Raw genomic sequence first — 25,369 nt, 5'->3', positions numbered from 1 at the left:
ACCCTCAGAAATGCAGCCTCCCACCCTGCTACTTCCACCGCTACAGCTCGTAAACAAATCCCTCTGTTTATCGGAATGCTTCCTAATGTATGAAAGCTGCCGGAGCGATGCGGAACGTGACTTGGGTTTATTGCGTTGGGTAGAGGGTGAGAAGGACTTCATTCCGCTGGATGCTGCTGGGAGACGTCTGTATTTTCAGGCATTTGATTATCATGGCAGTGATCATGTGGTGGATGACGGCCGGAAGGACATTGTACCCTATCAATACACAAGAGGCAATATGTAAAATATATATTTTTTTTTTACGTTTGACTGTCTATAAGGTTACAAAGAAACATATCTATTATGCCTTGTACATCGTATTTAAGAGGAATGTATCACCATTTTTTTTTTTTAAACCTGATATTGATTTTTTTCATCAATTTTATTCATTTTTTTTTATTTTGTTCTTATCTTATTTATTATTATTTTTCTTTTATATTTTGCTTAGTTCTGATTGTGGGTTTTCACATGCTGTTTTCCATACGTGATTATGGAGGCGGTCATCTATCCTAAGATGCTGTTTACAGCATTTGGAGACTTGCTTTACAGCAGTCACTTGGATTACAGGAAGCAATAATTTGGAGGTGACCCACTGTCTTCCATGGGGAAGTGTAGTGATTATATTCTGGAATAAGGCAGAGGAAGGAGGAGGTGAGCTGTGAGCATCACATACACATTTGCCAGCTTTTTCCTCAGCTGTTTCTCAGGATAAGTCCCACCAGAATCCCTCCCCAGCCCCTTGTAGGAGTAACCTCACCCCAGAACACCTACTTTAAATAAACACCATCCCTTGAGGTCCGAGGGTCCTGGGAAATCCCTACACAGTTGGTAAATAGACTTCTGTTGTGAATGGCAGATCTTGAGTTATGTTGCCTCCCATTGTAGCCCTACTTTTCATGATGGTGATGAATACTGAGAAGTTACTGTATCTCTATAGAACAGTCTATCTGAGACCAAAAGACAAGGTTATCTCTGCCGACTCTCCTATTCACAGCAATCATGTGTTTCCAACATGGAGAAAGTCTCTGCCAGATTCATATCTGTGTGGGTATTGTATATGTGTCTACATATATATATATATATATATATATATATATATATATATATATATATATATATATATATATATATATATATATATATATATATATGCAGTGGTTAAAGTCATGACTTGCGCTTGACTTGGATTAAAGTGAGGAAGAGTTGCGCAGTCGTCAACCTCACTCTCTCGCCCGTACCTATCGAGCCCCAGTGGCAAGAACTATGCGAGACAACTGGAGATAGATCAGGGTGCATTGGATGGCCAGCAGTGTCCTGTATGTGCCTCGCTGCGCCCTCTCAGCGCTCCACAACGATGTGCTGGAAATCGCTTATCTGTCCGTTGAATCTTGAATGGTTTCTACCGCCCAGTCTGCCATATCTAGTCTTCACATGCAAGGGTAGGCAAACCCTTGAAAATCACCGTAGGTCTCAAAGAAATCCAACAGCTACCCTCACCGGGTTTGGCCCACCTGCTGAGGTGGTTTCCGGGGTGTACCCGCTGCCGCATGCTAGCAGCTACTTGGAGGTACAGGTGAGAGTTGAGCATCAGATGAAGACCAAAGAAGGAAGAGCTGTCCAGAAAGGACACAGCAAGCCCTCCACCAGAGGTGCTACCTCTATCTAGATACCCCATATACCCCAATATATATATACAGAATATATATTAGGCAGGTGTAGCAAAAATCCTGCAAATTAACTATATGTTAAAGAAGTAGAAGCATTAATAGTTTATTTTTTATAAGTTAAAATGCAAAAATAAAAGATTAATCTAAGTCAAATTAATACTTGCCTTCAAAACCAATTCTTCTGGTTACTTGTGCAAGGATTTTGAAAGAACTCAGCAGGGAGATTGTTCCAAACATCTTAGGGAACTAACCACAGATCTCTGTGGATGTAGGCTTTGTTCAAATGCTGAAAGGGAACCTGTCACCAGTTTTGGCCGATAAGAGATATAGCCCTCACCTTTCAGGGCTGATATATAGGATTCTATAATGCTGTATATCTGTCCCCAACAAATAGAAGAAAAATATATTTTATTATACTCACCAGCGGGGCGGCCTGGTCCGATGGGTGTCACTGGTCTTGGTCTGGCACCTCCCATCTTCTTACGATCCCCGTCCTCCTGCTTGCTTCATGTGGATGATGCGTTTCCTCGGCACCGTGCTCCTGCACTGGCATACTTCGCTGTCCTGTTGAGGGCATAGCAAAGTACTGCAGTGCGCAGGTGCCGGGAAAGGTCAGAGAGCGCATGCGCACTGCAGTACTTTGCTCTGCCCTTGATAGGGCACAGAAGTACGCCTGCAAGGGAGCGCTGTGCCGAGGATACTGTTTGGATGACGTAGGGGCCAGTCATCCACACAAGGCAAGCAGGAGGACGGGGATCGTAAGAAGATGGGAGGCACCGGACCAAGACCAGCGACACCCATCGGATAGTACCGCCCCACAGGTGAGTATAATAACAGTTATTTTTCTTCTCTTGCAGGTTGGGTTGGGGGCAGATATACAGCATTATAGAATGCTGTATATCAGCCCTGAAAGGTGATGTTCATATCTCTTATTGGCCAAAACTGGTCACAGGTTCATTTTAAAGACCATACTGATAGGTTAAAAGGCGTTGCGTAATTTTGACCATAGAGAATGCAGATAATGTAAAAAAATGAAAGTATACAGAGACAAGAACTGGGGACCTGTGGGTGACGCAGACCCTGCTGATGCAGTATAACTACCTTGTGTCTTGTTGCCCTGCTCAGTCTTTCCATGGTGTGTGATCTGTCACATGAAACTGTCTTCCACAACCTCACTTTTGTAGCAGAGATTGACTGTTCTTCCTCCTACACAGCTGTTTATGTTTCAGTTCATGACTGTGCTTCAACCTAAATATGATAATGATGATCATGATCACCAGTTTGGTTTATTTTGTTACTCACACACCTGATTCCAATCCTCCAAAATGCCAACTTTGTACCATTGTAACCTAGAAGCACTGATGCTGTTTTGAAGGACATGGGTAATCACATGTATTTTAAGTAGAATAAACTTCACACTTCTATTTTTAAAGCATTGTTACTTTGCACTATTTCTTTACCACCTGCCTAGAACCTTTGCACAGTACTGCCTAATACATTTTGGACACACTTTTGACTCCATTTGAGGGTTTTCTTTTTGGCCATATCCATTTTTTAAATTAGAAACAAAAGCTCAAATTCTGTTCTTTACAACTTCAAAGACAGATGTATAACTTCAAAGTCTAAATTTTCATGTTTCATGGACATCATTTGATAAAGTCTATGACTCTGTTGGCGACACATTAAATTTCGCTTTCTCACGTTTCAACAGAGTCGAAAGACTATGGCCAAAACATTATTTGAACTAATAGAATGAGACATACAGTAGTAGAGCTAAGTTTGTGTTGGCAGCAAATCTGACATTTGTGTGGCACATACAGCTATCATGATAAGAGTATGACTTGTGATCTGCTCTATTAATTTGGATAAGAAAATCTGAGGCACCCAGGTGGCCCAAGGTGTGATGTAGCCATAACAACTGCCATTTTCCCTTTCTAGATCCACAAGCAAACAAGATGAAATCCCTGGTCCAACATGTTTCATTATACTAACTTAGTGTAGAAAAATAAAGGATATGAGCTGAAAAAGTTTACAAAGGAAAAATAATGACCTAGATGGTTGCAAATGTTCATTTTTTTTCTATAAGGAATTTTATTAAAATTTAATTTTTGCCTATAGGCAATATTGACCATGAGACAAATTTTTGCTTGTGGCTTTGTTGCCATTATTTCCTTCATTTTCATAAAGTCTTAAATAAAGTTTGATAAATTTGGCACCTCTGTCTAGGACTGGTTTGACCACTCCTACCGGAGATTCGGCTGCTCAACATCGGCAGAAGAACTTTCTCTTATTTTTGATCGGTCGATGAGGCGTGACTGCCGTCATCATGCTGTTTGACAACTGGGTCCCACAGTTATGTAGCGGGGAGGCAACTATCAATCAGGATGATGTCAGCAGTCATGATCTGTCAACAGAAGAAAGCAAAAAAGAAGCCACTGCTTTGTTGATGTGAGGTCAGCAGAAGCCACCCGGCAGGAACGGTCTGTGACCCCTCTGTGCTGGCATAAATCTGTGCCAGGCACAACAGGCAGGTACTTATCTACCTGTTAGTTTTTAGGCCAATAGTAAAAGAAAAGTGCAGTCTTGGATAAACCCTTTAACAGTGGTGCTGTATACCAGTTCTTCTCTTGGTTCCTAAGCAAAGTGATTGACCCCAATAATAAATAATATCATCAAGACTGGGCACAGCACAGACACCTCCTAGAGATGAGGCAGGTTCCCCTTTGACCTACACGTTCCACAGGTTGAGAACATAGTAGAGATTTTATCAAGATTGGCGTTTCACATGTCAGTCTTGAACTAAAAGCCTTCCGGAGTACGATGCTCCAGTCATTTTACTAATCGATCTTTGTGATGTTACATAAGACTATGGGGTGACATGTAAAGGATGACATCTAAATTACACTAGTTTTCCCAATCACATTAGATTTCCATCAGGTACCTGCAAAATAAATGCTACAGCAAGTCGTGATTTTCAAACACTGCAATTTGCTGTAATCATATAATGGCAGTTTTAAAGCAGGCACAGAGTTGGCGTCACCAGATACTTCTGCAAAAACTAAAGTTAAAAAAATAGTTCACATTAGGAGAAAAATGAAACAGATTTTCATGTATGCTTGGAAAGAGTCGATGAGCCTTGAGAGGCTAATCCTGCTGGACATGTACACTATGGGTTATTACCAAACATCATTAACCTTCCATGAGTCTAATCCCCCAGTCCCATCTTCACCCTTAGAACAGTTTTGGTTTCTCATGCATCTTTGATGTTAATAATTTAGTAGGTTTGTTTCTCCTTGTGGTGATGGTCAACTGGTTCTTTGAGACTTATAGGTTAGGTAATATCCTCCAGGAAGAAGGGAGGCAAATTAGCGCTCCTCCAGAAGAAAGGAAGCTGTCTAATGCTCATATCGAATATCAGAGGCAGCTGCCCTGTAAGTCATGAAGGATATAAGCCTGACCCTAAGGAATATTGCAAAATAGAAATGTATTCAAAAGAATTGTGCAACTTACAAGACCCCTTACACCAGCTGGTGATCTCCACTAGGAGAATTATCCCCTCCTAGACCCATGATGAAGGACTCTCAACTCTCCAGCCAGTAGTTTGCCCCCTGCAAATCTTTCTGTCATTCACAATACAGTCTCTGCTGAGGTTTTTTCTCTGTACAGTCTCTCAGGTCTGATTGGACCCATCTTCCTCCAGTTGTGTATCTTCCATAGTTTACAAATATGGCTGTTCTCTACACACTTGGCACACTCTTGATTACTATTATTCTCTTTTGGGGGTACAATGCAGGTGGCATTACTTTATTTTCCATTGTTACAGTTCCAGCAGGGGACCTGACCCCTAACACTAGCCAGCTCTCCTCCCCGGATGGTGTTGAGCCTGTTTAGGATCCACTCAGTGTAGGGCTTTTCGACTCTCATGTGCTCATCCACACACTGTTCTTATTTTCCTCTTGCAGGTCCTAATATATACTGTATCTACAGTGTCAACAATAAGCAATAAATGGGAATTGCTTTTTCAATAAATTCTGCATAGTTTAAGATTACATCTTTGAAATTTATCTTATGAGTGAATCCTGCTTTCTCCTTTCGTGATCCATCTCCTTGCATCTTGAATTCACCATCCACTCATTAAAAATAGCAGCAAGATGTTCTTCCAGGACAGGCTGGTGTCAGGTTACCACTTCTATTATACTTTATGCAGAAGGGAGAGGAGTATTGGGGAGCAGAGTGAGAAATCAAGCAGAGGGAGACACAGAAAGATCATGCTGAGCTTTCTAACAAGTCTGTTACCTCACACAATAGTTAAATTCACTTTCAAACAGCTCAATACTGTTATATAATGCTCCCCATGCTGCTGCTACTGTCAGTGTGCTAAGGAATGATGAGCTGGAACCCATCCTTATGCGCTGTGCTGTGTAAGTGAAAGATCATAGCAGCTAGACTCCTCCCACCAGCTCAGAGTCAATTGTAAAATAAAAGATGGAGGCTGTAGAGTGAAAATCTTGTGAGAATGCAAGATACTATTCAAATAATCCCCAGAAATTGTGTTATTCCTCATGTTAACATATATCAGCTCATTCTGCAAAGTTACTTGAAGATATAGTTAGTTATCATGCAGATCTGTCATTAACTATATAACCTTCATGTGTTATTATATTGCTCTCTTAAACTCTTAAGCTCTTGCACTTACTTTAAATATCCATGTTAAAATTACTATTTAATTCTAATACTGAGATGAATATTTGTACATTCTTCCAGATGTTTATTGAGCAAACTCATGAGTCTAAGTGTACCCAGTCTCCACCTCTCAGGTCTGACTGATCGCTGCAGCTTGCACTGAGCAGTGTGAGATCTCAGCTACAGAGAAGAAGGAAACTGAGGAGCTGTCAATGAGACTAGTTGGACAGAGAGTAAACATTAACTTTCATACATTTTTATACTGACATTCGGACTAGGACTTCAAAGTAATACACTAGCCTTATCAGATCTAATAGATTCTAATGGAATCTGGTGGCAGATACACACAGAAATGGTACAATAGGAAGCAATGGACAATTTAAATAACCCTTGCCCCTGGCACCAATCTATGGGCCCAAGATGCCCTAGATTGGCATAATCCATGCTCGATACAGTTTTGGGCACGATCATGGTTGTATTTTCTTGTATTTGTCTGGATTTTTTCTGAATGTTCAGTTTTCTTCCTCTGCTTCAAAACCATTCTGAGAAATTAAAAGCCTTCATATAATTGTGTCTGTAGAGAATGCAGATAATGTAGGAAAGTCAGGGTCCGCAAACCTCTGTAGCCATGGACTGGAATGGGTGAGGGGACTGGGGGGATATGTTTGTGCTGATCTCACTGTCGATATAAATTGGACATATTCTCAGTATAAAAAGTCACGCCTTGAAGAACCTTTGTAGCCAGTGTACACCACTTAAACTTTCCTCTCTACCATTGTGGTTATTGGAGAGTGGCACGTCGGTTCGGCTGGCATGCCCCGGTTACTGCACACTCCATCCAGCTAACATGAACTGACTGGAATCAGGTGAAGAGTCTCTCACATGTGTGAACACCAGCTAAACGTATACCCCGCAGTTGCTAGAACTGAATTACACAGCTGACCTGCTGTCATATTGTACTCAGAGCAGCGATATAGAGACGTAAAGAGGTTTCCAAAGAACCGCGGGGATCATGTGTCTCTTAAATTACATCTTGTTCTCATAGAGCGAGTCCTGCTGAGTAGACATGTAGGGCCTGATGTCCTACATAAAACATCGACAGTATGAAGACAGAGGGGGTTATTTATTAGGGTCACTCACTCCAGAATGGAGTTTTTCCCATAGGTTTTCTGTACAGTCTGAGATGACTGACTCAACAAGATCCACCCAACCAGTTTTAATCCTTGCTTAGATACGTGTTTAACTCCATTTTCCTTTATAGGAGTGCAGTGGGTGTTCACAATCATTCTCACTTCTAGTTGGCTGGTATGAGCCAAGGAAAGCTACCATAAAAATAGCGTACACCTTCCAAAATTGGCATTGGCTGCTTTTGCACCCAATCCTGGTGTTCATCTGTGTGTCCAAAGATTTCCCTTTTTTTGTCCATCGTCGGTTGACTGACTGGTCAAAGCCTTTTTTTTATGAACACCATAAACCATAATTTGAACACCAAGGTCTTGGTATCACACTTAGTAATAAGTTATAATAACCTTTGATGGGACAATTTGCCAGTGGGGTCACATTTCTCCTTCAGTAATTAGCCACAGTACAAATGTAATTTGTAATTTCAGATGGTGTCCACTAAAGTCAGTGAGGGACAATGACATAAATGTTACTGTTCCTCCGGGGTGACAGTGGCTCTTACAGAACTGCTTCTATTTAGAGGATAGAGAAGGGTCTGAAGCATGGGGCCCTTTTTTTTATGTCCACCCATGACATGGATTCATATGTAGCAAGTGCTATCTGTACAACATTGCCATGACTAAAACATGACGCACCTATAGGCCGTTCAGAGCTGGCACCCCCTGGCTCTTGTTCTTAAAGGGATATTCCCATCAACAAAATCCTATCCCAATATGAAGTAGGTGTAATAATAGTTACAATAATATTAGCAAATACCTCCAATTGAAAATGAGGCATAGTTCTTTTGATTCGCTATGTCTCTTACCCCATGTGCAGGGCATTGCAGTCCCTGGACCGCATATTTTGAGGCTGTCAGCCAAAAAACATGCAGGGATTGCCCATGTATGGCAGTCAATAACCTCATGTTTTTTGGCTGCCTAATAGCCGTAAGCATGCTGGGTGCAAACTCGAGCACCTGCTATACTCTGTGTGTACCCGAGCACCCAAAGCAAACTCGAGTAGCGAGCATTTTCGCTCATCACTAGTTACGACCACTCATATAGTGACAGATAGCTGTTAGTAGTCATATCCATGACACCTAAGCTACTGAAACGCCCTGCTCATGGGGTAAGCATCATAGCTTATTAGTAGAACGTACTACATTTCTAATTGGAGGTCTTTGCTAATATTATTATTATTACACTTACTACATATTGGGATAAGATCTTGGAGATGGGAATACCCCTTTACAAGAACTCAAAGTCTGCTCTATAACTTAGGGTATAAGAGGCATATGGCAGGTGGGGCCACAGTTAGCGACCTTACAAGCTGCGAGTGACACCACTGTCTTGAATGACCAGTCTCTACTAATCATTTGACAACTGGCCCCAATATGGATCCACATTTTAGTCTTCATTGTCCAAAATATGAAAACCAGGTAATAATTAGATTTTGGTGAAAAGACAAATCTTCTTGTCTCTTCACACGTTTATCTACACGTTCTTACAGAGAGTAGAAAGCTCTTGTGCATAAAGTGAAGTGATGAAAATCTCGGAGGGCGCTCAGCGGAGTTCTAACAAGCATGGAAAACATTCATTAAAAGAAATGTGAATGACAAGTGTCAGACTCCGAGAAAGTGAAGTGGGATCCGAGCTGAGGAGAAAGGCTAACACCTTAATGAAATGTAAAATGATTTCGATAGGTAGACATTACTGCTAAGTGAAAAGGAGAATAATAGGAAGTCAGATGGAATGACAGGAGTGACAGGGGGGCTTTATACGCCGGGAGTTTTATTGGAATCGGTATAACTATAACTATAATGAATATCTATGAATATCTAGTAACAATGGTGGCTAGAGGGAAAGTTGCGGTATAGTATGGTGTATGGGTATTATATGTAAGGCGGAATGCAGTAAAGGGGTTGTCCAGTGAAGATCACTTATCACATACCCACTGGAAAGATTATTATGTAATACGATGGGGGGCTAGGCTGCAGGGACCCCACCTATCTGCAGAATGCGGCTCTTTTGGCCCATTAGAATGGAGCGGCAATTGTTATGTCCAACCACTACTGCTCCCGGTGCTGCTGGAAAAACCGAGTGCAGCGCTCGGCAGCCTCATCTAGAATTAATTGAGCATGTGCAGTACAAATCTATTCTAAAGGGGATTTTATTGATACAATTTTGTGACATATGATGCTTTTTAATGCAAAGTGCATTACCGAAAGATGGCAATTTTTGTCTTTTTTAAAGGTTAGCTAAAATTATATTTTCAAATATTGGACTTCTACAAGTGCAACCATACCAGATATGCTTTTTACAAAAACTTATAAAAATAGAAACTGAGTAGTATAGCACATGCGTGATTACAACTCCGTTCACTTGTATGGGTCTTTGGCACTGAAACCACTGCTTCCTCAGGCAGTCAATGGAGCAATGGACATGTGTGCTTTACTGCTCCGTTCATACAAGGAACATGAAATCTTTGCTCTCCTAATTGATGGGAATCCCAACTTTCACCCCCCCCCCAACCATCATACATTTAGCAGCAAAGCTGACCATGCATATTTGATTATTGTGAGCCAAACCCACCAGTTTTGGGTGACCTATCAACCAACTTATGTGCATTTGGGTCTTACAACTCTCCTTGATTTGTAGATGTCTGGGATAAGAAGGATCTTATAGTTGGACTTTGACTTTATTGATTGCTTTGTTTTTAGGGTTGAAATGTAGTTTACTTGCCTCTTCCCATTGAGAGCCCATAAATGTTTGGTCAAACATAAGGTTCATGTCTGTTAGAGAAGGAGGGTCAAGAGACACCTGTCAAGCTGTACCCAAAATGTGGAACTTATTCAATGAATTTTCTTTATGCACCTCTTTAGAAGAAAATGTTTCAACTTCAAGAAATTGACAGCCAGCTTTTTAGTAGGTAACCCACACTATAAGGCCAGGTTTCCATGTATCTGGCCCATCAATATTGGCTTTATGTCAAAATGACATCAGTTTTCATCTGGCTTTTTCATCAGATACTACTTGTGAACTAGTGAACCAGATCCCCAAAAAAATGCAACATTATGGGGCCAATTCATCATGCGAGGGTTTTTCTTCTTTAAAATTAATTTTCTTCTCTTGATATGTGGAATTTGTTGACTTTCTTCAAAATCTCACACGTATTTTATGAAATGTGTGCAAAATAAAAAAAAATAATCTTTACCTTCACTAACTTTTTTTTGCAAATTTTTACTACAAAAGTCCCATATAAAAAAAAATTACGCAAAATTTTCTCTACAAAAATTCAGACTTGCATAAAATCACTCCAGGGGGTGGGGTACTGGAGGGCATTTGCTTAACTTTTTCAAAAGTCATAATTGGGGTTTTCAAATGTTTTTGGCTGATTCATCAAACACCCATAATGACTAATATAAAAACACAGGCAAAAACTGTTAAAATAGTCTTTAAAAAGGGTGCAAATTAAAGAAGAATAAGGCGCAAATGAAAAATAAGTGAACAAAACAATGAAAAGGCGTAAATGCAATGATGAATAGTGTTTTCTGAGCCGGCTCTTTTAAGAGCCAGATCTAATTGACCCCTTTCTGGCATCAGTTTTCCTCTGGCATTTTCCTGCCTTTAAGGAAACTGAAAGAATAGAAATGTGAACAAAAAATAAGGATGGATGACTGGATAACTGGGAATCCCGCATAGTCAAGTAGAGGATGTCCATTCTCCGATGAGTATGTCCATTCTCCGATGAGTATGTCCATTCTCCGATGAGTATGTCCATTCTCCGATGAGTATGTCCATTCTCCGATGAGTTCTTTGGACAAATTTTCCAATGTAATTCCCAATATCGGCCCTTATTTATGTGTGGAATTGGACCTCTCCTTCTCCCAACTCTTCTGATTCTGTTATTAGAATAATGAATTTCTCTAATGTCTTAGCCACCAAAATTGGAGCAACCCGTTGAGTTTCCCCAAGTGATGTTTCATTTCTAATGATATGTGTGAACCTGAAGCTTATTACATGCGGCCCCCAATAAGCCGGAGCTGTCCTCTGGCAGCATTAATGTGATGCCAAGGTAATTTAGAAGTATTTTTGTGCAAGATAACAGAGCCTCATCTGCCGCTGCACTCACTTAACCTCTCCTCTGATTCTAATTACAAGACATCCGCATTTTCACTTTGTCGTTCTGGCATTTCGGCAGCTTCCAGGAGGAAGGAATATATAAAAATGTAACCTTTAGCTGCGGGGCACAGGTCAGAATTATTCAGAAAGCGGCACTGAGAAGATGTATGGGGGCATTGTGCCGAGTTTTTAATAGGTTTTATTTAAGGAGAAAAATGTCCTTACTTCCCCTAACCTCCAGAGATTCCTCAACCCATTACTCGCCTTCTTATAAAAAGCCATTGATTCTTCCCTCCTAATATCCTCAATCACAATAATAGTTGGGTGATAGAAAAGTTGAGGTTGTTTATTAGGGTTAATTTGCCCTTTTCTTCATTATTATTGGGTTTAGGTCGAATGTTACAACTTATAAGTGTAGAATGGGTTCCACGTATATTAAAACTAGAAGGGTAGCATCCATCAATTCCAGGTGGAGGTCCTAAGCAGCAGCAATATTCTTACTTCAGTGGCTTCTAGGTCGCTTTTTATTATCCTTCCTCCTGATCTGATGTTTAAAAGTTCAATCTGTGGCAAGAAATATATCTTAAAAAGGTTTTCCGAACATTAGAAGTTGTGGCAAATCTCTAAAGGTGTGGTCACAACATTTGTATGCTATGTGCTGCCACAACGTTTTGATTATAGAGATAACTAAGTACCCTATGTTATTTACATGTACTATAACTATTTACTTCTTTACTTGCTGTAGGGTACATGCTCATTTTTTTATTTTTTCTTGGGTTGTGATTACTGTATAGAAAAGTATAGTCTTCCTCCGAATGAGAGAACTCTACAGAGTAACCTTGAAGCAACCTACCACTTCACCTCAATAAGTAGACCGCCATTGTTCCTCTGGCTGGCTGGATAGACGGATGGATGGATATATTGATAGATAAGAGATACTGTAGATATGATTGATAGATAATGCACTATGACTTTTGCCTCACTGAGTCCTGTGGTCCAGCTATGAAAAAGCATGGCACGTCCCGCCACCTCTGCGGCTCATAGAGAGAAAATTGATTATGTCTGGCCTCCCTTCGAGAGAGAAAACTGCTAAAGGGCCCCTGCAGAGCCAGCAAAAATTGCTCGACATTACAGGAATCCTTGTTTCTTTCAGGTGATGGATTTCTCCATGATACATGACTTCGGTGAGGAAGGGAGAATGGCAACTGTGAGGATTTAGAACCAACTATTATAACATTTCGGATCATATCATAATATGGTGTGATCATATACACTGCTCAATATTAAAATTGCAGCATCAAGAAGGAAATGACATGGAAATATGGATATCACAGGATGGATAGAATTGTTATTGGTAAGCAATTGATGAAGAAAATGGAGAAAAAATGTTCAAAACAAGTTGATTTTTTCAAAATCAACTATGAGCGCAACGCTCAAAAATCTCACCATTTCACATCTTGGCTGCTATAAGTGAGGTTACTAATGGTTGTCTGAGGAAAGTTCTGCCAAGCTGAATGCACTTGGGCACAGAAATAACCTACATCTGTTTTTGACAGCACCCTTTTGCAATTTGGGACCAATGTCCAGAAGTGATTAATGGGAGACAAGTCCGGAGATGCTGCTGGCCATGATAACATGTTTAGGCCACACAGGCTGCTCACAGTAGCACAAGCAACATGACTTCTGTACAATATATCACCTTACACCATAATGCCAGGAGCACGACAAGTGTGATGTTCCTTCCTGGTGGTCTGCAGACCAATCTCTGCCTAGCATTTCATCACTGCAGAGGAATCACCCTCCATGTCAGCCTCCATTACTGTCTTACTCTGCACTATGATTGCCAGTGAGAGCAATGGCATACTGATAGCCTTTGACCATTGGTAAGATCAATGGAGTACCTGTAGCTGGATGTCTGGCTCTGTTTGGCTCGGAACATCATACCAACAGTAAAATGGTGGAAGTGTGATTGTCCTGGGCTATTTTGCTGCTTCAGGACCAGGAAGACTTGTCGTAAATGGAACCATGAATTCTGCTGTCTAGCAAAAAATCCTGAAGGAGAATGTCCGGCCATATGTTTGTGACCTTAAACTGAAGCGCACTCAGGTTATGCAGCAGGGCAATGATCCAAAACTGACCTTAGCCCAATTGTGGTATTATGTCATGACCTTAAAGAGGCAGCTCATGCCCGAAAATCCTCCAATGTGGCTGAATTACAACAATTCTGCAAAGATGAGTGGGTAAAAATTCCTCCAGAGCGTTGTAAAGACTCATTGTCGGTTATCGCAAAGGCTTGATTGCAGTTGTTGCTGCTAGGGATGGCCCAACCAGTTATTAGGTTTAGGGAACAATCACTTTTTCACACAGGACCCTGTAGGTTTGGATTTCTTTTTCCCTTAATAATACAAACCTTCATTTATAAACTGCATTTTGTGTTTCCTTGTGTTATCTTTGTCTAATATTTACATTTGTTTGAGGATCTGAAACACTTAAGTGTGACAAACATGCAAAAAAATAGGAAATCAGGAAGGGGCAAACACTTTTTCACACAACTGTGTATATGTATATATAGAGAGACATACATTTCTATGCCATACATTTGCTATATTTGTGTTCCACCGTACAGCTGTGTAAGTTACTATAATGTTCTATCATCTTTGAGACTTATGTGACAGGTCAGCACTATATGAGACCACTGGGTCCTGACCTCCACAGTGTAATGAAGAAGCGCGTAAGCCATTGCTATGGAGGTGTCCCCTGTTATGGGACCTAATGAATTTGTTTGCAGATAATATGTCCCTTGACCTGTGGCATCAGGGATACTTACTAAAACAAACAGTCCTTTTTTGATCAAATGGTGACAAATATCAGTTAGAAAAACTGTGAGACAAGTATCTTTGTTTTTCTACCCATCTTCCATCCTCTTATATATTGATGTTTAGGATGAGGACTTGTTCCGGCGAAGCAGATCATTGCATTCATGACATAAGGATAATATCACCTTGAATTCTCTGCAGTCTTCTCCTTTTCCTTCCTTGGGCATCCTCCTCTCACTGACACTGATAATTTTAATTAACATATTAATGTATAAACCCATACATGTATTCCTATACATATTTTTCCTCTATTTGGGATGTTTTCCCTATGGCCTTCTGTATTAGTTCCTGAAAGTGGATTTCCATCATAGAAAGTTATGGTATATAACTGGAAAACTCCATAATTATTCGCTCGTTGGTGCCCTGAATCCATCAGTTTTTCTCTTGCGTAGCAATGCTCCCGACTGATCAGTGAGTAATGGTATGTCTTAGATCTACTTTAAATAGGTTTTTCCATTTTAGTAAATTATGGCATACAGCTGTCATCACATTTTACAATGCAAACTAGATGCATTAATCAGTAGATATACTAGACTTGATGAGGCTAGTGTACAGAGTCGTAACCTTACTCTGATGGGCCCCAGTACAAAATTTGGCCCTGGGCCACCACCTGCGTGTTGGTCAGATTTATGGGTCCTGGTAAGCGTTCTAAATCCTATAAAGACATATGTGTTCATCCCCCCTTCATGATGTAGCAATATTCCACATCCCTGGGCCCCTTCATGGTATATATGTCCCCCATCCTGGCAATCTTCCTGGTGTATAAGTCCTCCATCCTGGGCCCCTTCCTGGTATATATTTCCTCATCCTGGGCCCCTTCCTGGTATATACTGTATGTCCTCCCTTCTGGGCGCCTTCCTGGTATATATATCCTCATCCTGGGCCCCTTGCTGGTACCGTATGTCCTCCATCCTGGGCCCCTTCCTGGTACTATATGTCCTCATCCTGGGCCCCTTCCTGGTACCGTATGTTTTCCATCTTGGGCCCCTTCCTGGTATATATGTCCTCATCCTGGGCCCCTTCCTGGTACCGTATGTCCTCCATCTTGGGCCCCTTCCTGGTACTATATGTCCTCCATCCTGGGCCCCTTCCTGGTATATACTGTATGTCCTCCCTTCTGGGCCCCTTCCGGGTATATATATCCTCATCCTGGGCCCCTTCCTGGTACCGTATGTCCTCCATCCTGGGCCCCTTCCTGGTACTATATGTCCTCCATCCTGGGCCCCTTCCTGGTATATATGTCTTCATCCTGGGCCCCTTCCTGGTATATATGTCCTCCATCCTGGGCCCCTTCCTGGTATATATGTCCTCCATCCTGGGCTCCTTCTTGGTATATATGTCCTCCATCCTGGGCTCCTTCCTGGTATATATGTCCTCCATCCTGGGCTCCTTCCTGGTATATATGTCCTCCATCCTGGGCCCCTTCCTGGTATATACTGTATGTCCTCCCTTCTGGGCCCCTTCCTGGTATATATATCCTCATCCTGGGCCCCTTCCTGGTACCGTATGTCCTCCATCCTGGGCCCCTTCCTGGTACTGTATGTCCTCCATCCTGGGCCCCTTCCTGGTATATATGTCCTCATCCTGGGCCCCTTCCTGGTATATATGTCCTCCATCCTGGGCCCCTTCCTGGTATATATGTCCTCCATCCTGGGCCCCTTCCTGGTATATATGTCCTCCATCCTGGGCTCCTTCTTGGTATATATGTCCTCCATCCTGGGCTCCTTCCTGGTATATATGTCCTCCATCCTGGGCTCCTTCCTGGTATATATGTCCTCCATCCTGGATCCCTTCCTGGTATATATGTCCTCCATTCTGGACCCCTTCCTGGTATATATGTCCTCCATCCTGGGCCCCTTCCTGGTATATATGTCCTCCATCCTGGGCCCCTTCTTGGAATATATGTCCTCATCCTGGGCCCCTTCCTGGTACAATATATCCTCCATCCTGGGCCCCTTCCTGGTATATATGTCCTCCATCCTGGGCTCCTTCCTGGTATATATGTCCTCCATCCTGGGCCCCTTCCTGGTATATATGTCCTCTATCCTGGGCCCCTTCCTGGTACAATATATCCTCCATCCTGGGCCCCTTCCTGGTACATATGTCCTCCATCCTGGGCTCCTTCCTGGTATATATGTCCTCCATCCTGGGCCCCTTCCTGGTATATATGTCCTCCATCCTGGGCCCCTTCCTGGTATATATGTCCTCCATCCTGGGCTCCTTCCTGGTATATATGTCCTCCATCCTGGGCCCCTTCTTGGAATATATGTCTTCATCCTGGGCCCCTTCCTGGTACAATATATCCTCCATCCTGGGCCCCTTCCTGGTATATATGTCCTCCATCCTGGGCTCCTTCCTGGTATATATGTCCTCCATCCTGGGCCCCTTCCTGGAATATATGTCCTCCATCCTGGGCCCCTTCCTGGTACAATATATCCTCCATCCTGGATCCCTTCCTGGTATATATGTCCTCCATTCTGGACCCCTTCCTGGTATATATGTCCTCCATCCTGGGCCCCTTCCTGGTATATATGTCCTCCATCCTGGGCCCCTTCTTGGAATATATGTCCTCATCCTGGGCCCCTTCCTGGTACAATATATCCTCCATCCTGGGCCCCTTCCTGGTATATATGTCCTCCATCCTGGGCTCCTTCCTGGTATATATGTCCTCCATCCTGGGCCCCTTCCTGGTATATATGTCCTCTATCCTGGGCCCCTTCCTGGTACAATATATCCTCCATCCTGGGCCCCTTCCTGGTATATATGTCCTCTATTCTGGGTCCCTTCCTGGTATATATGTCCCCATCCTGGGTCCCTTCCTGGTATACATGTCCTCCATTCTGGGCTCCTTCTTGGTATATATGTCCTCCATCCTGGGCCCCTTTCTGGTATATATGTCCTCCATCCTGGGCTCCTTCCTGGTATATATGTCCTCCATCCTGGGCCCCTTCCTTGGATATATATTCCCATCCTGGGCCCCTTCCTTTTATACATGTCCTCCATCCTGGGCTCCTTCCTGGTATATATGTCCTCCATCCTGGGCCCCTTCCTGGTATATATGTCCTCTATCCTGGGCCCCTTCCTGGTACAATATATCCTCCATCCTGGGCCCCTTCCTGGTATATATGTCCTCCATCCTGGGCTCCTTCCTGGTATATATGTCCTCCATCCTGGGCCCCTTCCTGGTATATATGTCCTCCATCCTGGGCCCCTTCCTGGTATATATGTCCTCCATCCTGGGCTCCTTCCTGGTATATATGTCCTCCATCCTGGGCCCCTTCTTGGAATATATGTGCTCATCCTGGGCCCCTTCCTGGTACAATATATCCTCCATTCTGGGCCCCTTCCTGGTATATATGTCCTCCATCCTGGGCTCCTTCCTGGTATATATGTCCTCCATCCTGGGCCCCTTCCTGGAATATATGTCCTCATCCTGGGCCCCTTCCTGGTACAATATATCCTCAATCCTGGATCCCTTCCTGGTATATATGTCCTCCATTCTGGACCCCTTCCTGGTATACATGTCCTCCATCCTGGGCCCCTTCCTGGTATATATGTCCTCCATCCTGGGCCCCTTCTTGGAATATATGTCCTCATCCTGGGCCCCTTCCTGGTACAATATATCCTCCATCCTGGGCCCCTTCCTGGTATATATGTCCTCCATCCTGGGCTCCTTCCTGGTATATATGTCCTCCATCCTGGGCCCCTTCCTGGTATATATGTCCTCTATCCTGGGCCCCTTCCTGGTACAATATATCCTCCATCCTGGGCCCCTTCCTGGTATATATGTCCTCTATTCTGGGCCCCTTCCTGGTATATATGTCCCCATCCTGGGTTTCTTCCTGGTATACATGTCCTCCATCCTGGGCTCCTTCTTGGTATATATGTCCTCCATCCTGGGCCCCTTTCTGGTATATATGTCCTCCATCCTGGGCTCCTTCCTGGTATATATGTCCTCCATCCTGGGCCCCTTCCTTGGATATATATTCCCATCCTGGGCCCCTTTCTAGTATACATGTCCTCCATCCTGGGCTCCTTCCTGGTATATATGTCCTCCATCCTGGGCCCCTTCCTGGTATATATGTCCTCTATCCTGGGCCCCTTCCTGGTACAATATATCCTCCATCCTGGGCCCCTTCCTGGTATATATGTCCTCTATTCTGGGCCCCTTCCTGGTATATATGTCCTCCATCCTGGGCTCCTTCTTGGTATATATGTCCTCCATCCTGGGCTCCTTCCTGGTATATATGTCCTCCATCCTGGTCTCCTTCCTGGTATATATGTCCTCCATCCTGGGCCCCTTCCTGGTATATATGTCCTCCATCCTGGGCTCCTTCCTGGTATATATGTCCTCCATCCTGGGCCCCTTCCTGGGATATATGTTCCCATCCTGGGTCCCTTCCTAGTATACATGTCCTCCATCCTGGGCCCCTTCCTGGTATATATGTCCTCCATCCTGGGCTCCTTCCTGGTATATATGTCCTCCATCCTGGTCTCCTTCCTGGTATATATGTCCTCCATCCTGGTCTCCTTCCTGGTATATATGTCCTCCATCCTGGGCCCCTTCCTGGTATATATGTCCTCCATCCTGGGCTCCTTCCTGGTATATATGTCCTCCATCCTGGGCCCCTTCCTGGGATATATGTTCCCATCCTGGGTCCCTTCCTAGTATACATGTCCTCCATCCTGGGCCCCTTCCTTGGATCTATATCCTCCATCCTGGGCCCCTTCCTGGTATATATGTCCCCCATTATGGTAAATATAGTTGTGTGAAAGTGTTTACCCCCTTCCTGACTTTCTATTCTTTTGCATGTTTGTCCCACTTAAATAATTCAGGTCAATAACTGGCAACAAGTCTTTTACAACACTCAGGAGGAATTTTGGCCACTTCAAATTTACAGAATTGTAATTCAGCCACATTGGAGAGTTTCTGAGCATGAGCCACCTTTTTAAGGTCAAGCCACAGTATCTCATTCGAATTAAGGTCAGGACCTTGACTTGGCCACTAGAGGTGGGCTTGTGGTGTTTTTTGGATCATTGCCCTGCTGCATAACCCAAGTGCTCTTCAGCTTGAGGTCCCGGACAGATGGCCAGACATTCTCTTTCAGGATTTTTTGGTAGGCAGCAGAATTCATGTTTCTTTTTACTGCAGCAAGTCTTCCAGAAGCAGGAAAACAGCCCCAGACCATCACACTCCCACCACATTTTACAGTTGGTATGATGTTCCTTTTCTGAAATGCTGTGTTACTTCTACCCCAGCTGTAATCAGACATGCAACTTCCAAAAAGTTCATTTTTTTTATTTTGTCAGTCCATAGAATTTTCTACCAAAAGTCTTGGGGATCATCAAGATGTTTTCTGGTAAAAAAAAGACTAGCCTTTATGTTCTTATTGCTCCACAGTGGTTTTGATTTTGGAATTCTACCATGCAGGCCATTTTTTACCCAGTCTTTCTTATGGTGGCATCATGAACACTCCTTAACTGCCTCACTTGCCTTAACTGAGGCAAGTGAGGCCTGTAGTTCTTTGAGGCCTGTAGTTCTTTGGATGTTGTCATAGGGTCTTTTGTGACCTCTTGGTCCAGGGAAGGTTCACCGCTATTCCATGATTTTGCCATTCCCAAAGTCCCAAAGCTTTAGATATGACTTTATAACTTTTTCCAAATTGATGTCAATTTATTTGCTTCTTGTTTGTTCCAGAATTTCTTTGGATCACGCCATGATGTTTCGCTTTTGAGGATCGTTCCATCTACTTCACTTTGTCAGGCAGGTCCTATTTAAGAGGTTTCTTGAATTGAGAACAGGTTCGCTTTCCAAAGATGTGATAAACTACAGTTAATGTAATGTTTTAAGGGGGAGGCAATCACTTTTCACACAGGGCCCTGTAGGTTTGGATTTCTTCATTTAAAAACTGCATTTTATGTGTACTTGTGTTGTCTTTGTTTAATGTTTCAATTTGTTTGGTGATCTGAAACATTTACGTGTCACAAACATGCAAAAGAATAAGATACCAGGAAGGGGGCAAACGTGTTCACACAGCTGTATGTCCCCATCCTGTTCCCCTGTCTGGTAAATATGTTCCCTGTTGTGAATTTACCTTTTGGCTCCCTCTAGTGGCTACTAGTGATTTGACTCTGGGTATGTCATTCATCCCTTGTATGCTCACCTGGGTCGTTAGGTCAGGGGTGTTGCTATATAAGCTCCCTGGACCTTCAGTTCAATGCCTGGCAACGTTGATATCAGAGCTAATCTGTAGTGCTCTTGTCTACTGATCCTGGTTCCTGCTTGATTAAGCTAAGTCTGCTTCCTTGCTTTTTGCTATTTTGTTTTGGTTTGCATTTTTGTCCAGCTTGTATATAATCTGTTTCCTGACCTTGCTGGAAGCTCTAGGGTGGCTGGTGTTCTCCCCCCGGGCCGTTAGACGGTTCGGGGGTTCTTGAATCTCCAGCGTGGATTTTGATAGGGTTTTTGTTGACCATATAAGTTATCTTACTATATTCTGCTATTAGTAAGTGGGCCTCTCTTTGCTAAAACCTAGTTCATCTCTGTGTTTGTCATTTCCTCTTACCTCACCGTTATTATTTGTGGGGGGCTACTATCCTACTTTTGGGGTCTATTTTCTGGAGGCAAGAGAGGTCTTTGTTTTCCTCTTCTAGGGGTAGTTAGTCCTCCGGCTGGCGCGAGACATCTAGCGACCAACGTAGGCATGTTCCCCGGCTACTGCTAGTGTTGGCGTTAGGAGTAGATATATGGTCAACCCAGTTACCACTGCCCTATGAGCTGGATTTTTGTACGTCGCAGACTTACTTGTTTCTCTGAGACCCTCGCCATTGGGGTCATAACAGTTCCCCCATCCTGGCCCTTTCCTCGAAAACAAAAAACAAAATAAACTATTCTTCTCACGTTCCCACAAAATGTGGCGTCCTCTTCTGTAACCAGCACAGAGCCTGGCAATACACCTCTGCATGCCTGCAATGTATGATGTCACTGTCATGGGACAAAGGGAAAAGGGGCAATATCAGCTCACCCTTAAGAGAAGCACAGGATCGTGTGTCTGCCAGATGCCGAAGTGCACAATTGTAGGGAAAGGAATGATCCAGCTTCAACCGATTTAAAATAAAGATTTTTTTATTTGTTAATGATATAAAAATTGCTGTTATGACATATATGGCCGGAATCATCCGGAGAGAGGGTGGTGAAAAAATACTGGAAAGATTTTTTTGATTTTATCGGTTGAAGCTGGATCATTCCTTCCTCTACAACTGTCATGGGACACCAATACCTGGCACATGATATCAGCTGCAGGCCTCTGATTGGCCAGTGGCATGTGGAGCGCCCCCACACCGCCGCAGGGCCGAGGGGTACCCGGAGCCAAACCTCTGGGTCTCAGTCCTGGGGTTGTCACGGTGGCTAGACCCGGTCCGTGGCCCTGTCTGTCAGTGGGGGACGTCCGGTGCAATAAGTGGTGTTGTAACGGTGCAGTTGTGGGGTGCAGGTCGCGGTAAATAACGAGGACACCAGGTTGCAGTCTCTTTACCTCTTTACTGAAGATCTCTGAGTCCTCAGTCCGGAATACGGTTCACCAGGCTGCGCAAGTCCGGCCGGTCCAATGGCACTTCCAGAGTTCTCTTCACAGGAGGAAATCTGTGCCTTCCCCCTAGCGCTATGTGTTGTAGTCCTTCCCTGCTGTGCTTACGGAAAGTACCCCACAACTGTTGTGTCTGTTTCTGATGTTCCCTCACAACTCGACTAGATGATGTTCTGCTAATCTTCCGTCCCTCCCTGAGGTTCGGGTAGGAACGGCACCCGTTTGACGGGTAGGCCTGGAGTTCTTCCGGGACCCTAGAGACGCCCCTCTCCCCCAATTGCCTCCCAAGACTTCATAGGTGATTTGAGTTAGACAGCCCGCCTGAGACTGACTGTCCTGCCGCTGTTTGGAGTATCGCTTGAAGCTGAATGTTATTCTACTCCCTCGGCGTTCCGGCCACCGGTAGTGCGCCTCAGTAGGATGTTGCTTCGGTCTTACAGCACGACTCCTACTGGTATTTCTCCTTTTGCGTGATCCCGTTTCTCACTCAGCACAATCTATCTCTCTTCTAATCCTTTCTTGGGCACCGCCGCTACCCAGAGCAGGCACGGTCCCGTTACGTTCGTTCTCGTTGCCAAGCCTCTGTCAGGATCCCACCCCTGACAGAGACCCTACTGTATCTTCCCCTACAACACCCTCTGCCACAAGGTGTTGCCTGGTTCCAACCCAGTCAGCTTTCTGATCTAACTTCCTGCCTGACCCCCAGTTTACCCACTATGGTGGGGAGTGGCCTAATGAATAGCACCCTTAGCTCCCCCCGGAGGCCCGGCTGTGAAATGTATTGGTGTCTGTGATACCTGATCAGATGAACTCCTTCAGTGCCATCGGACGAACCATAGCTCCCCATAGTGGCGGAGCCACAGTACTGCAACGACCAGGACTCTGGGGCGCTGCACTTGCATTGCAATACAATGCACCTCAGCCGGATGTGCTTTGTTCAGCCACGCATCCAGCTGAAGTAGGAGCTGGCATCTGTGGGCCAAACCTCCCGCACAGGTTTGCAGTCACACTTTCTGCAACCACGATTGTTACGCACCTGCTAGTATATTTACTCTAGAAATCCATGACAAAATGGCTGTATAATCCAATGTTTGATACCAGGTGGTAAAATTAAAGAAAACCAAGAAAATGACTGTGCAGAAATTAATCCATACCATAGCGGTCACGTCTCATGCAATGTGTGCGCACGCGTGATGATGACATAGAAGGAACTGATTGTGCACTGCAAACTGGAGCGCGTCACAATGATGTGACATCACTTCCTGGTAGTGTATGCTGTGTCACTTCCTGATAGTGACCGATGTCACTTCCTAATATATGCGTTCCACAATGTAATGCATACCGCCGCGTCACTTCCGCCATTATGAGGAGTAGCATTACCTCCAATATCTCATATGCAAATTATTGCGTCCCCACGTTGAAAGCAAGACATTGTTTCAAGGGAAAACTTTTTTATAATAGATAAGGTATATTTGCACGATGTCATAGAGAGAGCAGACGTAAGTATAACACTTATTTATGAAAATAAATACTAGATTGTATGTACAGTACATTGATTTTCTGCTCCATTTAATTTTGGGTCTCCAAATTGGACACTTGGCCTGAGCTTGCCCTTTATGACTTGGAGGTGCTGGCAAGTGTACTGTCTGAATGTGTTTAGCATGGCAGGGGGGTGTCATCACACAGGCACATACGCCTATCCACAGTCAATGTGTACAAGCTCACATTCATTAAAATGAAACAAGCATGGATAGCAAAGGACTTGTCCATACCTTTGGCTGACTAGACAACTGTACCAGCTGCACCCAGCCATGGTTAGGCTATTTATTATTCATTTAAGTTTGTGCCCCCCCATAAAAAAATAAATAAAATAAAAAACGATGTTGTCTATGTCCTCTGTGACATCCACCTCCACTTCCTCCTCATCATCCACTTAGATCTCGGCCTCCTAGTTCAAGTTCAAGATAATACTTTGGTTTTTTTTTTTTATAATTTCTGCTTTATTTATTAGTTCACCTTAAAAATGACAAAAATAAAAAAAGTATCTAAAAAAAAGTGTTTGCTACCTCCTACTTGGACTGTTGTACATATATTGCAACATGTACCTCCTCCTCGACTTGGAACTCGGCTTATGGCCTATCCCCATTTGTATAGTGGTGCAAGAACGTTTGTCCAACCCGAACTCCCCCTTACAACAGAACCCATTTAAGCCATTTTCCTATCCACATATGTTTGCAGAGCATTTGCCCTGCTCTTACCCCCATTTTTCTTTCTTACAGCCCCTCTAACCCTTCCTACAACCATTTTATAGCCATTTTACAGCTCGGAAGTTCAGGTCCCCATTGACTGAAATGGTGTCCGGGGTCAAGTTTAGGTCAAGTTCAAGACCCAAACAGACTTTTAAAAACAAGTTCGCCAGATCCAGCTGAACACCGATATCCATTAGCTCATCTCTAAATATGACCTGACATAGAGATCCCCTGTCCTGATACCTAATAATTTATCAGTTTTTTTTAAACACCCTATTTTCAGAGCAGTCGATGTGGGGAAACTGACCTTTGTGCATTCCCTTCTTAAGTGGGAAAAGATGGTGGCTATAACAATTTAAGTAAACTGATTGTGGCAGTATGTTTTCGTTATGCACATGTTCTAATACTCCAATCTCCTTTTAAATCGTAAGATCCAGGAAAATGATGTTATAACTATGGCTTTAAAAGGTGAATCTTAGGCCAGTTATGTTAGTATTAAGGTTGTCCATGAACTGCCAAAACTCCGCCTCTGGGCCAGACCAAAAAATGAGGATATTTGGCCAATAGGCTAATACATGAAAACACCTGTCTTTCCCTCCAAAAAAAAAAAATCGTTTCCTCCCACTATCCCAGAAACAAATTAACGTGTGTGGGGGCACAGAGACCCCCATCGCTGTGCCCCTGAGCTGGTGGAAGTACCTCCCATCAATGAGGAAGTAATTTCTTGTAAGAGTGAAGTGGAGAAGTTCCTCAATCCACCATAAATAACACTCAGATATAAAGTATCACATTTTTATGAGCTTTGCTCTTTTTTTGATCATATGCCAGCAGATATTGCTGTTCATTAGGTTCGGTCCTAACAATTGCTTATATTTTACCCGACATACATTTTCTTGGTCACGTTGAGAAACACTCGATATAAAACAACAGGCTAATTTGCGAATCCCATCGCCTCTTTTGTGAAGGACACTCACACGTGGCTTT

The 25,369-nt window shown here is 43.4% G+C and overlaps 1 protein-coding gene and 1 long non-coding RNA gene across 4 annotated transcripts in view; one reads left to right on the top strand and one right to left on the bottom strand.

Annotated features, from left to right (window-relative positions):
• LRRTM4 (leucine rich repeat transmembrane neuronal 4) overlaps window positions 1-25,369 on the top strand; it is a 732,348-nt gene that overhangs the window by 230,259 nt on the left and 476,720 nt on the right. The gene's annotated exons all lie outside the window — the stretch shown is intronic.
• LOC143775124 (uncharacterized) lies at window positions 119-23,298 on the bottom strand. Of its 2 annotated transcripts, none has more exons than XR_013215587.1 (3): window positions 23,173-23,298; window positions 2,811-2,957; window positions 119-258 (listed from the first exon to the last, which is right to left on the bottom strand). It is a non-coding gene; the product is annotated as an uncharacterized LOC143775124 (long non-coding RNA). The 2 variants fall into 2 exon arrangements; XR_013215586.1 differs by lacking the exon at window positions 23,173-23,298 and adding an exon at window positions 4,651-4,748.

Source organism: Ranitomeya variabilis, chromosome 5 (genome assembly GCF_051348905.1).
Source record: "Ranitomeya variabilis isolate aRanVar5 chromosome 5, aRanVar5.hap1, whole genome shotgun sequence".
In the NCBI taxonomy this organism is placed as follows: Eukaryota; Metazoa; Chordata; class Amphibia; order Anura; family Dendrobatidae; genus Ranitomeya; species Ranitomeya variabilis.
This window is presented reverse-complemented; position numbering and strand designations above follow the sequence as displayed.